Below are 14,913 nucleotides of genomic sequence, written 5' to 3' on the forward strand. Positions count from 1 at the left end.
TTTCCGGTGGGCCCTGGACTCTAATGCGAGGATGCTGGTATCAGGCTCCGCAGAAAGGCACATGTCACCAGGCAGACAACAGCAGACTTCAGGGCATTTGTAATTTCTAGCAGCTTGCAACATATTTTAATATTTCCATCAAGTTAGAGGAGACTGGTCTTGTGGAGTGTAGTGGTAGACTGGGAACGACTCTGGGGCGGGGGGCAGGTGGTGGGGGTGGCAGAGAACCCCAATGGCGAGTCTCCAAATGCTTGAAGAGAAGTTATTTTATGAGGTCAGAGCTGCCCATTTTCCCACCCTGGAGGCAGAGCTTTCTGAGAACGTGATGGACTTGAGCCATTCTCCTTTGCCAGAACCACATCCAGTTCCAGAGAACACCATCAGAAAGTTTCAGTAGACGTGTGATCACATTCATGGAGAACAGAAAGTTAATGTTAGTGACCAAAATGAGCTTCGTCCTGCCTGCACAGAGAAAGGAATTCTGCTGTGAAGGTGACCCGAGGCTCCTGCAGCAGGGTGGCCCTCCCTTTCCAGGCCTCTCCTGGCCTCCGCAATAGATGAAGCCAGATGCTCATCCCCTGAAGCCTGGGGCTCCACTTCACTTCCAGACGGCCATGCCCAAGACGCACAGGCTGCATCCCCTGACCCCGCTGCAGGTGAGCTGTCACACTGGGCTTTGTGTTTGTCTCCCTGACAGACTGTGAGCCCCTCAGGGACAAGGGGTGCCTCCCACCCACTTCTCTGTGGTCAGTGGCCAGTTCCAAATGCATCTGAAGATAAATGGGTGGTTGGAAGGAGGGAGAGGGACAACAGCAGAAACGCTGGCTGATCATAATGTGCGAGCCTCATCGAACATTGATGGAAATGTGTTTGCTCAGGCCTCTGCTACCCTTGACCTTAAGAAGTCCAGCTGGGGACATACATAACACAGTCAGGAACGGCTCTTGCTCACTGGTTTCCTTCCCCACTAGGCAGGTTTTTAACCCTTGTTTTACTTGACTTCTCAGCAGCATCCAGTCCTGCTCATACCCTACTCCTTGGAACACCGCATCCTTGACCTCTTTGATCCCACACTCCCTTTGTCCTCTCTGGGGACATCCTCCCCATCTCCTTTGCAGGCGAGTGCTCCTCCACAGCGCCTGTTGGTGTTGGCTTCAGGGTCAAGTCCAAGCCCTCTGCTTTCTGCTCTCCCTGGCAATCTCATGCCCGCCCACGGCCTCAGTCTCCTGCTGTCTACCCACAGCTTCACATTCAACTCCACCCAGACCTCTGCTCCGAGCATCTCATACCCCAGCTCTGTGACCAAATTCACACCCAGACACAGACCGGCCTCCCCACATTGTTCCCTTCTTTGGCAAATGGTATCACTGTTGGTTGAGTTGTATAAACTAGAACCTGGGAATTGTTCGTGACAACTCTTTTCCTCCACTCCGAATCCGTTTGTCTCCAATCCTTTTCACATCTCTCACCCTCCTTCAGGCCAATACCCATCTGGCACCCGGCCTACGGCTTCCTAACAGGGCTCCATAGTGGCTCCCTTAAATTCAGTTTTCTGTGGCATCAAAGCTTTTTAAGGTGCTAAATATTTAAAAGCACATCAGTGGCTTCTTATCGCCCTTGTGATTAACAACAGAAACAAGTAATCCTTCTGACCTTTGTGGCCTGGCTCCTGCCTGCCCCTTCACTTTCTCCTTTTACTCCAGCCAAACTGCTTCCTTCTGCTACCAAGTCTATGAGGTGTTCTCCCTAACACCAACGCGTTACCTCCTGTTTATTCCATCCATCAAATTTTAGCACGGCCATTACCCCCTCGGAAATGTGTGACCTGAACTTAGGTGTTCAGTGATGTGATCGTTTTGTTACAGTGAATGTCACAAGGTCAGGGTGGAGGTTCGAGCAGAACGTGCATACGTGTGTGGCTTTAATAGATGACTACCATGGGGCCAAAAGCCACCAAGTGTGACATGCATGATGTCTGCTGGCTATTCACACTGACAGCTGACCCCTAGGAAAATGGGGCGGGCTGGTGTGCTGGGAGAGGTGGGGTCCCCCTGGCCACCCCCATTGATTCAAGGAATAACTGGGACAGTGATTGAGCTTTTCTGATTTAACTTTCATCAAATATGTTTTATCCATCAGCCTTTGGAAAAAAATAGATTCATAAGATATGGGGAGGGCAGGGAATCCTATTCTAACACAATCAGAAGGCAGACTTCCTCTACCCCAAGAAAGTATATTTTATTAAAGGAATTGTCTTTACTAAAGATACCTAAAAATAATGAAGATACCTAAACCTCCTTTAATAATGATAACTTTAAAAAGTGTATTGTATTAAATTCACTGAAGGAGCAAAATAGGGCATGATTGAACTGGAAAATCAAGTAAACCACCCAAGCCCCTGGCCTTTCCCTATAGCATCACTACTGTCGTTGACCCCAGAAAATCCAATGCAAGTAAACATGGAAAGCATTCATATGAAAGTACTTTCAGTAGAAAAATGACTGTGAGCATATAAAAATATGTACAAACAGGATAAACAGCCAAAAGTATGGGGAAATTATAACACAACACTCCCATCATTGCTATAATTAAGCAATAACATATGAGGGCCTCCCCAGTGGCGCAGCGGTTGAGCGCTGGGTTGCAAAGCTGCCCGCGGCCTCTGCGGCGCCGGTTCGATCCCCGGCTGCTCCCCGGCCACCGGAGGAGGGTCCCACATGGCGCGCAGACCTCTCCTGCCGCCCGCTGCTCCCCTCAGCAGTGTACCTTGGTCCTTCTGCCTGCTCTGCTCCCCGCTCTGGCTCTGGTGAATTCTCTCACCCTCCCGCGCTTCTGACTGTACCCAGCGCTTGTATAAACAAAACAAACAAACAAACCAGCAAACAAATAAATAAAGCATGCCTCTATTAAAAAAAAAATAAATAAATAAATAAAAAAGCAATAACATATGAAAGGACCCCACAAGTCATAAATTCAGAAGCTCAGAATCTAGGCCATAAAATCAGATCACATACCAAAAAAAAAAAAAAAAAAAAATCATTGGCATCAGATCCCTCAAAATAGCTGCAAATCCACATGACCGAAGAGCAACATTTTAAAGCAATTCGAGAAAAAGGTATGCGTCATGGGCTTTATATCTTGCCAAACTGTCTTTCCAATCAGTCCATTATTATCAATGTATTGGCTCACCCCCAAATCCATCCCCCTGGCCCGGCCCTGTGAGTTGGAGTCTGCAGCGTTTGCACCTGGCGTGATGTCCACCCTGTCGACAGGGGGCGCTGGAGGGAGGCCGCCCCGGCAGGGGCTCTTCTTCCAGGGTCAGGTGGGTCTGTCTCGGGCGCGGGAGCTGCAGCCCACGCGCCGCACCAGGCCTCCCGCCAGCAGGCCCAGCCAGCAGCCCCCTGCGCGGGCATGTTGGCGCGGTTGCTCCCTGGTGGGGAGTTTCCTGCTTGCCAGGCCTGCCAAGATGCCCGCCAGCCTCGCCACGGGGGCCTCCTGCCCACGGCCAGCGCGCGGGCGCCCAGCGGGTGCCCAGCGGGCACCAGGCGCCCCCAGCCTGGGAGGGCCGCCCCACCTGCGTCGTTTGCCTCCTCGGATGTCACTGGCGCACTAAGGTATTTTTCAAAAGCACTTTTCTTAGTATTGAATACCCTCGAAATCTTGAGAAATATTTGTGTGAAATCTTCAGATGAAATAACTCTGGTTTCTGTCCCCTGAACTCTGACTCGGAACCGGGGCCGGCAGGGGCGCCCGCAGATGGACCCTGCGGCAGGAGAGGGGACTGGCCGTGTGGCCCCACGACAGCCCTGCTGAGCTCCTTGCTCCTGGAAAATGGGGCGCTGGGGGCCTTGTGGTCACTGTTGCTGAAGCTCCGCCTTGGCAGCTGAAGCAAAGGCCTCTGGGCCTGGGGAGATGCGGCCTGAGGGGCAGGGGCTGGGCGTGGGGTAGCTCCCCCAAGCACAGTGTTGACGTTTACAGAAAAAATGGCAAGCTGGGGTCCCTAAGCTCAGCTCCGGGTCTGAAGACTTGGTGGCTTTTATGACAGCCCTGAAATACAGCCTCATCTCTTGCAGTCATGGGCAGGAATCCCAGAAAAACAGGCGGGGGTGATTGTGCGGTTGCTGCCAAGGCTGAGCTGGCAGCCTCGCGGGGTTCTCCTGCAAGTGGAGGCGCTCTCCATCACGGTGGGGCCTGAAACCTAAAACGGTGGGTGCCGGCTGGATCTGGATGAGACTCTTGAATTCCCAGGTCACTCTGAGCTCCCTGGCAGATGGCCCACCCCCACCTGCCCTTAGCTTGAGAACCCTCCAGAACCTCACCCAGTGCAGAGGAAAGGTGGGCTGTTTTCCTGGTGACCCGAACAGCCCCCACCTGTCAGAAGACCCATAACCAGATCAGCACCCAGCAGGCTCCTGGGAGCTTGCCCTCAAGGGGCGAACAAGACGCAGTTCGTTCATCCATTTACCTGTGGGTGAACATTTGGGTTGTTTGCCTCGGTGGGCTGTTGATAGCTATGAACATTTGGGCAACACCCCCCTGCTTTCTTTTTCACCTAAGGGAAAAATTGCTGAGTCATCGTAATTCCCAGTGCCTCCCAAGCCTTGGGCTGTGTATACTCCATGATTCTATAGTCATATTGTTACTGTCAGTTGAAACTATATTGTTGGATAAATCAAGTAAATATGTTTGTAAGGGGCAGGATGACACAGGGCAGGTTTTCTATGACCCAAGCAGACGGGGTAAAGGAGAGTCCTGGAGCCCTTGGTGGCTTCTTTAGGCTTTTATTGGGATTTACCAGGTACATGGCAGGCAGAGGTACCCGGGGGGCCGGGAGGCTGGCAGGCCTCCCAGCCCCCAGCAAGTCTTCACTCTGGGCTCTCTGGAGTTCTCTTGTGACCTTGTTCTCTGCTCCTCTCATGGTTTTCCGCTTCTCTGCTGCTCTCATGGTTCTTCTGGCGTCCCCATGATGCTGCCCTTAAAAGCCCAGTCTTAGCCCAGGTGAATCCCATCTACCTGTGCCCACACCCTACTCCAGGTGCCGCCATCAGGCATGCATTCAGGACCACAAGGATCCATCATCAATCCTAATGGCGGGAGGGCAGAAAAGCCTGATCTTTTTTGCTTACCCTACAATGTTTCTCTTCAAAGACCTGATATTTTAGTGTATCTAGACAGTACAAATACATGAAAGAACTGAAAATTCCAGCATTAATTATTTGATTTGGCAGTATCAATCATTAACTCATAATTTTAAAAAAAAGGTATTTCTAGATGTTTCCATTATTGGAACCTAGAAATAAGAATTACCTTCCTCCCTCCCACAGAAGCAACGAACATGCTTAGCATCCAGACTCTGGTTGTACTATTCTTTACTCTAAAGAGTAAAGGCTCCTTGGATAAATGGCTAGTTCTAGATCTGAGACATCTTGTTTTGCCAAAATCAACAAGATAACACTCTATAATTTTTTTTTTTTAAGATTTATTTATTTACACAAGCACTGGGTACAGTCAGAAGCGCGGGAGGGTGAGAGAATTCACCAGAGACAGAGCGGGGAACAGAACAGGCAGACTGACGAAATACACTGCTGAGGGGAGCAGCGGGCGGCAGGGGAGGTCTGCGCGCCATGTGGGACCTTTGCCCGGTGGCCGGGGATTGAACCGGCGCGGCAGAGGCTGCGGGCAGCTTCGCAACCCAGCGCTCAACCGCTGCGCCACCGGGGAGGCCCAAGATAACACTCTAAAGCCCAATAGGGCGTATCGGTTGAACACAGGAATCAGCTTGAAGGAGTTCCAAGTGGGGCAATTTGAGCATAAAATAATAATGACTGTAACTGAATGTAACTCATGAGATGAATCAAAATCCATGAGTCCATAAGAGTACTCCAAAGATACTCTCACTTTGCCCAGGAAATATAATGACTACATCAATTTTTATTACATCAATTTTTATTCTGAAAATTGACAATTAAGAGGAAAGAATGACTTACCTGGTCTCATTTGGAGGAATTTTAATTCATTCCCAGTTAATGAAGAAAGGCTGGATTTGGGGGGGGGGTTGTTTTATGAGAATCTCAGCTAATAAATGTACATGAAATGCTTGATTCAAGTGAAGAGCACCATCAGAAATGATGCTATGCCCTTGAGCTGACAGGTGGCCAGGAGCAGGGTGTGTGGCACTAAAATAGCAGCACAAAGATCCCCTCCCTGTTATTCACCAGGCTTTTGCAGTGGCAAAGTCCAGGATCCCCATGTTAATGGGGAATCACAGGGGACAACTTGGTAGTTAAACGCCTATTTACCGAACAGTTCAACTTGAATCTTATCAAACCTTTACACCTAACTTCCAATATAGTGACTCCAGAGGATGGCAGAGTTCAGTGTGTGCATGAAGGGGAAGAATCTAAACTCCGGGACCACTCACTGTGTATACCCCATGAAACGGTGGCATTTCTCTTTGGAGTGCAAGTACCTGACAGAGGCTTGGCTGCCCAAGTGCCTGTTCAGAGAGGGCTGGCTCCAGTGAGCAGCTTCCAACACCGCCAGGCTGCTCCCCTAGAGCTCCTTTGCTTCTCAGGTCATCCTGGTTAGTTTAGATAACTGGCCTGTGTGTGTGCACTGTCGCCTTACTCTCATCAGAAAATTTTGGATGATGTCACTGTGAGCCCACTTTGTAGGTGCCTGCCTTCTCCCTGGGGTCCACAGTTTGCTCCACTGGCATGCCATGCACAGGGTCTGGGGCTCCTGGGGCAAGGCAACAGGGTCCTGGTGTGTTGGTGCGTGGCATTGACACACCACAAAACGCTAAGGAGCTGGTGACTGCCAGCAGGACCCAATGGTGCAGTAGTCTGAAAAGGCCTCCCATCCTCCCCTACGGGAAGGCCCAGAGCATCTTCTTGACTGGGACAGTGACCTTGCCATCCAGTCCACCCTCGGCCCTTCCTGGTCTTGAGGCATGGAGGGCACTTCCATTAAGAGTCAAGTCATGGGCCTCCCCAGTGGCGCAGCGGGTTGAGTCCAGCGCTGTGAAGCTGTCTGAAGCCTCTGCAGCGTGGGTTCAATTCCCGGCCGGCCAGGGAGATTCCCACATGGTGTGGCAGACCTCTCCTGTTTCGCCCCCTGTTCCCCTCAGAAGTGTTTTCGGTCTGTCTGCCTGTTCTACACCCCGCTCTGTCTCTGGTGAATCCTCTCACCCTCCCGCGCCTCTGGCCTCTACCCTAGTTCTTGTATAAATAAATAAATCTTAAAAAAAAAAGCCAAAGAAAGAGTCCAGTCAGGCCTTTATAATTAGTGGTCTAATGGTCTTGTTTAACCATGTGACCGTGAGCACATCTCTGAGGATCTTCAGATGGTGATAGCAGCTGTGACATGTTGGGGGCAGTTGCTGTAGGCAGCACCCAACAAGGGTGATATGAGCATGCACATGGACACCCACAGCCCGGGCAAGGGGTGAGCCTTCCCCGGATGGTGTTATCTACCCAAGTGAGGTGCTCAGTCAGCAAGCTGCAGGGAAGGGCACTCCTGCCATCCGGCTGGCTGAGCCGGTTGTTCTGTGCTGGTTTCTACCCATCAATAACCGATGCTGTGTCGGAGGTTCCCACGTGGTTCTTATTATGATTACAAGGTACTCTTAACCAGAAGCTTGTTGAAAAAGTATAGGGTGATTACTCATAGCACCTGGAAATTACACAGTACACCTGGGGTTCATGAGGGGAGCAAGAGATGGTTCTAGCACAAGTGTACAAGCGTGTGCAAGCAGGGCTGGGCTTCAGTTTTGTTTTTTTTAAGATTTATTTATTTATGCATACAAGAACTGGGGTGTAGGCCAGAGGTGCCAGGGGTGAGAGGATCCACCAGAGACAGAGTGGGGAGAAGAACAGGAGGACCCACTGAAACACACTGCAGAGGGGAGCAGTGGGTGAGTCAGGAGAGGTCTGCTGCGCCATGTGGGTCACCTCCCTGGCCGGGGAGCCCAGTTTGCTGTAGTGGCTGGCAGTAGCCCGCGAGCACTGAGACTTCAACCCCTCCGCCACCAGGGAGGCCCTGGGTTTCAGTTTTTATTGGGATCGAGAGTGAGGACCTAGGGTTTCGCAGGTAGGAACCGGAATTTAAGCTTAGGAAGGGCAGAAGGGAAGAAAAGGAGGGAGAAAGGAGGGAGAGGCTGGTGATTCCAGCCCAGGGTCCTCAGAAGTTTGCTAAGTGTCAGCCCAGCTGGGTCTGCAGTTACCTCCGGGCTTGACTGGGGCTTCCAGGTTCACTTACATGGCTGTTGGCCAGTGCAATTCAGCTGCTTTTCAATCTCTATAACGCTGTTCCCAGCATGGCAGCTGGCTGCCTCCAGAATGAGGGATCCTGGAAAACCAAAGCTTATGGTCAGAGCAAATTTAGCATAAAATAAATGCAAATAAAACGGGGAGGGGGGACAAAAACAACTTTGAACTGGGTGAAGTTGTTTTCCTTTTAGCAGGAAAGCTTGGAGGCCTTTAGGGAAATTCATCAGCCACGAAGCAGGGGCCCATTTGCCCACTTTCCAAGCTGAAGGAAAGGCTGGCCGTGCTGCCCACCTGCTGCCACTTGAAAAGGCACCGTGTGCTGGCTTTCATCCGTGTTAGCTCATTCTCTCGTCACCCTTAGCCCAGGGGAGCAAGCTGGCAGACAGCCTGTCACTCATGCAAGGCCGTACACTGGAGGTTGCCCTGGGGTCTTTTCACCTCTGGCTAATTTTCTGATTAAGGCTCAGGGACTCCAGGGCTGGTTGGGAGCTCAAAAATTGTTGGGAGGGGCTGTCAGTTATGAAGTTCGTGGTGTGGTCATCTGGTTAGACTGTTTGTTGGAGGATCCCCAATAACAGTATCTCTGGGGCAGGTCCAATTCCCCACAGAAAGATCCTCCTGCCTTATCGCAGGAGATACGTCAGGGGGAGGGGCATAGACTTGGGGAGAATATCTGTTGAACTGCTTCTCTAACACTTTTTGTCCAATCCTCCTCATTTAGCCATACTTATGCCCCCATTTCAAGAGGTGCTAGGGTTCCAGTTCCTGAGCCTTTGAGACTTCACTGGGCCAGGCAGGCAGGGGTGCTGGGGTCTGGACTGGCAGGTGGGCCCTGCAGTCCGGTGCCCAGGACTCCACCCCTCTCAGCACCCCTGATACCTGACTGCAACTTCTAGGGTGCCGTGAGATGGACTTATAATGTATGTTTATAGCTCATTTTTATTCCCTTGAAAACCATTCTGGTATCCACAGAGGCTGTGAGTGTGGGTGACAGACTGCTTTCTCTCTCCAGCTGGATTCCCTGGACTTTGTGTTCAAGTCAGGGAAGTACTTCATCATTCACATTTGCCAGGCACTAAGAAGCTGTTACTAGTTCTGAAGGGTCTTTGTGTGGTTTTTACCATCAACCCCCCACAAATCTTGGAAAAGCCAGTATACCTCAGAGGTTTCAAGTGGAGGCAGAGCCTTTACTGTGGATCACACAATAGGAGAAGGGTAGCAACTGTCCTGACCCACACTCTCACATGAGTGCTGCTGGGCCCTGGTTTGATGGGCTTGATTAGCAGGGCAGGGTGTGGGGGAGCACCATCACCACGTGTTAGGCTGAGTTACGCTGGGGCTTGTACAGACATTCCATGTCGCTTGCTATCTGCCCTTTCTCATTAGTATCTTGTCTCCAGCAGGGGGTGTGAGTTTCTGCAGCCTGATGCGACCCAAGAGGCTTCTGGGTCAGTTTTCTGCCAGCTGTGCCTGTGTAGCCATCACACAGGGTTCAGCCGGTTCTGAAACCATGGCTGGAAAGCAGGAAGCCCCTGCAGGGTGGAGGGTCTGCTTCTTACTGGTGATTGCCTGAGTTCTCATTAGGGCTTAATAATAGGAAGGTTAGTCCTGCAGGGTCTAGGTCCAGGGCGTCCCATAACAAAACCAGCCTTCATTCTAGGAAATATATCCTAGTTAATGGCACCCCAAATGACTCTTTCACTGGGACCTGGTCTCCAAATCCCGGTATGTCTGACCCCTCTGGCTGGACATCCTAAAAGCCCTTTGTCATTGGCCTCGCAGGCAGCAGCTGAGATGGGCGCAGAGCTGGACACTTTCACTTGGTGTACTGTGGTCTGGCCCGCAAGAGAATATTGGATCTTCGGGCAAAAAGAAAAAACCTATTAATTACAGTGTAGTGCAGGGAAAAATACAAAGATAGTTACTCAGATGCATTTCACTTAGTTCTCTCTCCTACAAACATAGCTGTAAAAAACAAATTCAAGTAAATGCCAAGTTCAATTAAGTGCTTAAGAGTAATTTTCTTTAAAAGGGAACAGACACAGCGATTATCAACAAATTTTAACTTAATGCCGAATCTCCACAGTGCTGTAGCCGGCATTACAACAGGAAGAATTGAGAGGACTGTTTTGTGCACTTCTCTGCTTTGACCGAGTGTGGCTGTACACTCCAGGCCCTTCTTGGAGGCAGGCAGAGTAGAAGAGATAAATGAATGAATAGAACCAATTATCAGTCTTTGCATAGGACATCGCATGGTTGTCAGCTGGATGTTTCTGTGGCGCTTTAATATTGAGCAGACTTGATTCTCTATCAACTCATGCTGAGTGAGCATTGAAAACTTTTTGAAATGCAGGCACCGTATGGGGAGCCTGAGCTGTCTTCTGCCTTCTATGCTTAGTGGGCGAACCATTAAAATGAATTCCCCCGCTTCGCACTTCATTATCTGCTTTGCAGCTTCCCAGTCACTGGCTTGGAGGATTACAAAAAAATATTGTTATTAGTTTCAAAGAAACGTCGTGCTGAGTGCCAAATGCCCTGGCTACCACCCTGGGGCTCTGGACTGGAGGTGGACAACCGAGCATGACAATGACCCAGGCGAATCTCGTTGTGCATCAGGGTGATGCATTGTGCTCTCCAGATAGGTTCTTCTAGTTATTTGTTGGTGTTGAAGAGGAATATTCCACAGCAAATCCCCCTAGCAAGGACTGGCCTCTTCTTTATGTGCATTTTCCCATGGGGGAAGTTTTTCCCATGCTGGCTCTGCCCCCTGGGTATCTTGAAATAAGATTTCAGGCCCCACTGGCATTTGTGCAGAGAAAGAAGGCCCCCATGTCTTTTTTTTTTTTAAGATTTATTTATTTATTTATACAAGCACTGGGTACAGTCAGAAGCACGGGAGGGCGAGAGAATTCACCAGAGCGGGGAGCAGAGCAGGCAGAAGGACCGAAGTACACTGCCGAGGGGCGCAGCGGGCGGCAGGAGAGGTCTGCGCGCCATGTGGGACCCTCCTCCGGTGGCCGGGGAGCAGCCGGGGATCGAACCAGCGCTGCAGAGGCTGCGGGCAGCTTCGCAACCCAGCGCTCAACCGCTGCGCCACCGGGGAGGCCCAGAAGGCCCCCATGTCTTGATGAGATTACCCAGCTCTTACCATTCACCAATTGCTTTGGGATTCTGGCAGTTTCCACACACCACTTATGTTACTGTACATGATTTTCCTGTGGTGTTAGCGGGGCTGCATGTCCTCCAACTTGGACCTTTGACCATTTTGGCCTTGGGAACAGAAGGGAAAATCAGAGACTTCTTGCTATTGTAATTTTTCCTAAGATTTGAAAGACTTGTCATTAGTACCAGGACAAAGCTTAAAAGTCTCTACTTTAAAACTTTTCCCTGGGCCTCCCCGGTGGCGCAGCGGTTGAGCGCTGGGTTGCGAAGCTGCCCGCAGCCTCTGTGGCGCTGGTTCGATTCCCGGCTGCTCCCCGGCCACCGGAGGAGGGTCCCACATGGCGCGCAGACCTCTCCTGCCGCCCGCTGCTCCCCTCAGCAGTGTACTTCGGTCCTTCTGCCTGCTCTGCTCCCCGCTCTGGCCCTGGTGAATTCTCTCACCCTCCCACGCTTCTGACTGTACCCAGTGCATGTATAAACAAAAACAAACGAACAAACAAATAAATAAATAAATAAAAACATGCCTCTATTAAAAAAAAAAAATCTACTTTGGTGAAGGTTTCTTTAAAAAAAAAAATAAATAAAAATAAAACTTTTCCCCACACAGGCGGATTGCTAGACTGAAATCTAGGTGGGTGGGGTGGGAGAATTCAGTAGCAGTCTACTTAATCTTCATAAAACCCCGTGTTTTGAATTGATTTCATCATTCTGTAGAGGAGGAAGCAAACTGAGGTGTGGGGCATGGTTCCCCAAGGCATGGAGGCAAGCAGTGGCGAGAATAGGTTGAATGTGTTTTACCTGAAAAATATGTTGCTAGGCAGGAAGGCTTGTTAGGCAAGCCCAAAAGAGTTGGCTTAGCAAACCTATGGGAAAAGCAAAGACATTTTGTTTTGTTGTTGTGATTTTAATTTTCCTAAGATCTAGAAAGACTTGTTAGGTCACTAAGAAAGTACAGAACACACTGGGGACCAGCCCTGCCTGCACCCTGTACCTGGAGGTGGAACCCCGCAGTGCAGTGAGCAGAAGGGGTGGGCAGCGAGAGCAAGACCTGGTGTGGCTTCTGCCTCTCATTAGAGCACTTTGATTGGGTCTGCCAATGAGGGTGAAGAGCGAGGATGGAGAAACAGGGCCGATTTCCAAGTCTTCGTTCTCCTAATCTTGCCTTCTACCTCTGGGGAGGCTGTGCAGTGTGGGGGGGGGAGAGGAACACAGGCCAGGGGCTGGCTGGCCGGGCCCAGAACCTCATTTAGGGCCATGTAAACTTTCTATGTCGTTTCACATTTAAAAATGGGCATAAAGTAGCAATACCGAATTCACAGGCCTGTTGGAGGATTAAATGATAGTCCTACCTCTAAGGGACGTGAGGCAGCAGCTGGCACAGAAAGCACTTGTGCTGATTATCTGCTGCAGTGGCTCCTGGAGGTCTTGGTCTCCATAACGAGAGAGGGCTCCATTAACTTGGTGATGAGTGTGACTGGACCCTCGAAAGGGGAACTGTGTTTATGTTGTAGCTTACAGTGCTTTCTTTGAAGTTTGGAGGGAATTTTTATCAGTTAACATTGACTGCTGTAAAAAAATGAACCCCCCCAAATGTCAGTGACTTTATACAACACCTACTTCTTGCTGTGTTAAGGGTTCAGTGTGGGGGTCCTGCTGCTACAGCTGGCTTTCCTCTCTGTGGCCAATTCAAAGACCAAGGCTCGCTCCTTCTTGTCCCACTGTCTCCAAGGGCCAGAGCCCTGGCTTCCAGCTGGTGGGAGAGGAAGCAGAGAGAATGCTCTGTCCTTGGCCACTCATTTCCTCAGGGAGAGGTCAAGTTTACCTGCACTCAAGTTGTGTGGGTGAGAATGTCGTCTGGAGTCCGCATCTAGCGTCTGCCCCGTGCTGACAACTGCTCACCATGAAGTGGGGCAGAATGGTTACTAGTTCTGCCACAGCAGACGCCGCGGCAGAGGCTCCAGCTGAGCGCACTTGCCCAGAATCACACACTGACCCGCGGAGAACTGGACTTTAGCTCTTTCTCACAGCTCCCAGACTCTCCCACACCCTCTCCGTCCTGCATCTTGCTCTCTCTCCTGTTGGTGCTACAGGCTGTGTGGTCAAGTCTAAGGGGCTTCCCAAGGCTTAAGTGTGCCGGGCTCCTGGCATTTAGAAGTTCACTGATTCCCAACCATAGCAGGAGCGCTGGGTGGAGGGTTCTAAAACTCAGCCCCATCCTAGGGACACTGTTCAGCCCTATTTATCACTGGACCCTATTTATCACAGCCCTATTTATCACTGTATGCCCCAAATCACAACCTTGCATATCAGCTGGCCAGGGTGCCTCTAACAGTGTCACAGATGGGGCGGCTTAAACACTTACTTAGTTCAAGAAGCCAGAAAAATCCAAGATTGAAGTGTTGGCAGCTTGGCTGCCTCAGGGCTGAGAAAATCTGTTCCAGGCCTCACCTCTAGCTTCTTGTAGTTTGCTGGCTATCTGTGGGACTCCTTGGCTTATAGAGTGATCTCAATCTCTGCGTTCATCCCTGTGTGCAGATCTATGTACAAATTTCCCCTTCTTCTAAGGCCACCAGTCATACCAGATTAGGGGTCCACCCTGTCCCACTGTGACCACACCCTAACTTAGCTAATTCCATCTGTATTTAGTGTAATAGGACAACCTGCTCCAAATAAGGTCACACTCCGACAGAGGATTAGGACAGCAACAAGTGAATCTGGGGGCACAGTTCAATCCTTAACACTCCACTACCTTCGTGGCTTTCAATAAGCCAGTGAATTCCATAATAGTGTACCCCAAGTACAAACAAATATGCATCAAAATAAGTCATAGTGGACAGTATAATTTAATGAGACACGAGTATTCTGAGGGATACCTCTCTGCACAGACGTTTTGATCTCAGGCTCACTGCTGCGACAGTGTCGGCCAACTTCTCAGCAGGAAATAAACTGGAGCTAAGAGGTGGCCAAACTCCATGAACCTTCAGTAGGACAGACTGCTTTGACTAAGGAACCTTGACGAGGCCACCTCACATTTCACACAACTGATTATTGATCTTGTAGCTTTGGGATAGGACACAACCCACCCGTTTCTTCTGATTCTGTGTAGGTAAATTTCTCCATTAGCTTCTGACTTTGTAGCTTTAACGCGAGGGATCTAGAAGTAGTTTCCTGCTGAATGTGCCCGACACCCAAGCATCCTGATGTGCTGTTACAGCCAAGTAATTGTCAGGTTATTAGCTGCTAAGTTATGTATGAGAATCAGTTGTAGTGATGCGTTCACAGGGGAAGGACAGTCAGGACTCCAGAGTGCTTCCCACAGTGAATATGGGAAATTCTGTGTCCAAAGTAAACTGCTGGAAAATGGCGTCCTGTTTCTCAGAGCCTAACACCCCAGTATAAGATGAAAGTTGATGTATATCCATGTTTCAGCTTTATAATATTGATGTGGTTTTTGGAGTCAGTGGGTTTGGAGTGCAGGGTC

The sequence above is a fragment of the Talpa occidentalis genome, unplaced genomic scaffold (genome assembly GCF_014898055.3).
Source record: "Talpa occidentalis isolate TD23 unplaced genomic scaffold, MPIMG_talOcc4v2.1 talOcc4.10, whole genome shotgun sequence".
Lineage (NCBI taxonomy): Eukaryota > Metazoa > Chordata > Mammalia > Eulipotyphla > Talpidae > Talpa > Talpa occidentalis.